The sequence below is a fragment of the Hemicordylus capensis genome, chromosome 7 (genome assembly GCF_027244095.1).
Source record: "Hemicordylus capensis ecotype Gifberg chromosome 7, rHemCap1.1.pri, whole genome shotgun sequence".
Classification (NCBI taxonomy): Eukaryota; Metazoa; Chordata; class Lepidosauria; order Squamata; family Cordylidae; genus Hemicordylus; species Hemicordylus capensis.
Genome location: NC_069663.1, coordinates 2249924 through 2253364, shown reverse-complemented (window position 1 = coordinate 2253364; position 3441 = coordinate 2249924). Strand labels below are relative to the sequence as shown.

General features: G+C 47.4%; 1 non-coding gene across 1 annotated transcript; it reads right to left on the bottom strand.

Annotated features, from left to right (window-relative positions):
- Positions 1-2519: 2519 nt before the first annotated feature.
- Positions 2520-2590, bottom strand: TRNAA-AGC (transfer RNA alanine (anticodon AGC)). The gene has a single exon. It is a non-coding gene; the product is annotated as a tRNA-Ala (tRNA).
- Between the last annotated feature and the right edge of the window lie 851 nt (positions 2591-3441).

Below are 3441 nucleotides of genomic sequence, written 5' to 3'. Positions count from 1 at the left end.
TAACTTTGGGAGGGTGTGGGTGTGCATTCACATGTTGGCCAGATTTGCCCCTAAGTCCATGAAATGTTTCAGAGAACACTTCACACATGATACGGGTTTTCCCCTCAATATTGGAACCTAGCCTGATTTATGTCTGGGGTTAAAAAAATCTTTTCTTTTTGCGTTGGAGTATCGGTTATGCCCTGAACTCACAGTAAAGCCTCGTGGTAAAGCCACGGAAAAGCCTGCTGTCTGAAAAGCCTCCTGGTTCCCGATCCTCAGCTCCCCTGAATATGCCCTTTGCTTGCTCCTGAGAAGTGCTGTGTATTGACGACAGGCCTTTGACCTCCTGCTCTGTTGACTGTGCTATACGTCTCCTCCTGAACTACAGGACCTGTGGGTCTTCTGAACTACAGAACCTCGCCCTGTGCAGAACATGATCCATGTCTGAAGATCAACCTAGACAAGATGATGTACATTTTCCACAACAGGGCAAGTAGCAGCCCTTTCCATTGGGAAGATGGCAGGGAGGGGTCAGTCAAGCTTCTTTTCCAGTGTTGGTGATCTGAATTCCTCTACAGCTGATTTCTTTAAATATGTAGAGACACCAGCCCTATTCAGTCATTATAAAAATGGTTAGAGATTGTAACTGGGGGGCGGGGGCAGAAGTGGGGTTCCCATTTAAAACTGCCAATGGTAAGGCATCATCTCTTGCTCTGAAGAACACTCTCTGGTGGCTGGGTAGAGAGAGTAACAATAAATCACTGGCTGGTTCCTGGCTGTGATTGCCAAGATGTCCTCTTGTGGTCTGCAGGATGATACCCAGGTCATTTTGATGCTCAATGTCCAAGATCCACTGTTTGAGAATCTTCTTGGCCTGATTATATCCTAATAGTGACAGATATTTCTTTAGAATTCTTTAGAATTTAGATGCCAAGTGATGAGAGTTTTGCTAGCAGTGCTTGTATCCAGGAAGACTGAAACCTGTCGGCCAGTACAAGGGGAATCAGCCCCAAAGGGGAAAGTTGATCTTGAGACAGTAGTTGAAAATTGAAACGCATGCTTTGGATTCCACCCTTTGAAAACCCATTTCTACCTTAGTGCAGCATTAGAAATACATCTGGGAGCCCAGAATACAGCTCTTATAAACTTAGACTGGACAATCTGCAGTGTTCTGTAGTTGGAATAGTGGCCCAGTTGTTCACCGTACAGACATTGAGCCAGTGGTTTGGCAATGAACAGATTTAGTGCAGCAGAAATAACTTCTCCTTTGGAGCAGAAAAATATCAGAATGGCTGATGTACCTGTTGGGCAGTGTAATCCACATGGGCCTTCCATGACCCTGTGGCATGAAAAACCACACCCAAATATTTAAAACTGTTAACCTGTTCAGTCCGATGGCCCTTGATTGACCAATTAAAATTCTTAGGCTTCTTGGCAAGGACCATCACCTTAGATTTCTGAAAATTCATAACCAGGTGGTTATCCTTACAGTAATTGGCCAGGAGCTTAAGAGCCCTCCTAAGATCTACTGGGGTTTGAGAGATAATAGCATCAGCATCCGCTTACAGCAAAATTGGGATTTTTACCCCCGCGGTGTCTGGCAGATGTAACCCTGGATCTGAGAGATTTTTGGCTAAGGTGTTTATATGCAGGTTAAACAGAGAGGGTGCCAACCTGCACCCTTGTTTGACTCCTTTGCTGGAAGTTATTGGGTGTGAAAGTGAGCCTCGGGGTTACCTCTCACCCTGACGTTGGTGTTCTCATAAAGCTTTTGAATGAGAAGAAGTAATTGCCTATCAGTGTTGATATCCCTGAGTTTTCCCCACAACCTTGGCCTCGAAATTGAATCTAGCGCTGATTTGAAATCTACAAAGGCCACATACAAAGAGCACTTGGGCTTACTGCTATACTGGATGGCTTTAAGAGGGGTTTGGATAACTTCATGGAGGAGAGGTCTATCAACGGCTACTAGCTGGAGGGCTATACTATAGGCCACCTCCAGCCTCAGAGGCAGGATGCCTCTGAATACCAGTTGCAGTGGAGTAACAGCAGGAGAGAGGGCATGTCCTCACCTCCTGCCTGTAGGCTTCCAGCGGCATCTGATGGACCACTGTGTGAATCAGGATGCTGGACTAGATGGGCCTTGGGCCTGATCCAGCAGGGCTGTTCTTATGTTCTCAATAAGATGGCGTAGCACTAAGGAATGATCCATAGTTGAGCGCCCCATTCTAAAACCAGCCTCTTCATCCCCCAAGATGTCTTCTTGGTGGCACCACTGTGGCAAACCCGCCTAAGTAGCCACCCTTTAAAACAAGGTTAAGGGAGCGAGTGTTCCTTTAAACCTGTTTTTTAAATCGTCTGGCAGCTGCTGATGCTTCCAGCTGCAGATGCCAGACTGCGGGGAGCCCAGAGAGGCCTCATCCCCTAGGAAGCTGCTGTCTACTGAGACTATTGCCCCCCCCAGCTCAATATTGTCTACACTGCTTGGCAGCATCTCTCCAGGGTTTCATGTTGGGGTCTTTCCCAACCCTGCCTGGAGATGCTGCCAGGGATTGAACCAGGACCTCCCGCATGCTAAGCAGATGCTCTACCACTAAGCTACAGCAGCACCATTTCCAAGGAAGTTGCCTTCTACCAAATCAGGCCATTGGCCCATCTAGCTCAACACTGGCTGGCAGCAGTTCTCCAGGGTTTCAGGCAGAAGTCTTTCCAAGCGTTACCTGAAGATGCCGTGGGTTGAACCTGGGACCTTCTGCATGTAAATCCAATGCTCTACCGCTAAGCTACAGCAATTGCCCCAACAATCTGCTCCCTGAGATGACTACGTCACCTTGCTTCATGGTGGGGCCGCCCCGTCCAAGCCACTAAGCCACACAGACTCTCCAATATTTTCAGCAGCGTGGTGAGTGACCCTTTGGATTTCTATACACTCCTGGCTTGATCCTTTAAAAGGGATTGATGGTCCCAAGTTCCAGTTGCAGGATTCAGACTGGTTCATCTTGATGTACCCCCCATGCTCGCTTAAATACATACATACCGGAAAGAACTAAGACGACGAACAGCAGCAAGGTGGATGGACTCGATTACGCAGGGGCATAGCAAGGTTGGAGTGGGCCCAGAGACAAGATTTTTAAATGCCCCCACTCACTGAAGCTCAGCTCATAAAGTAAAGAAATCTTAAAAGAAGCTGAACAGTGGTAACAAAAAGCATCTCTCTCTCTCTCTCTCTCTCCTATGTGCCACTATAGAACATCATCCTAAATTATATTTTAAAAGGTTTTGTAAATTGTGGATGATGCAAGTCATTTAATGCATTTCCCAGTCATGTGACTTGCCTCTGGGGGAGGGGGTCCCCAAGGCAGTGGGGCCCCAAACACTGTCTCCCCCTGCCCTATTAAAGTTACACCCCTGTGATTACGGCAGCAGTGAATGCACCACTGAGAGACCTAAAAGGCCAAG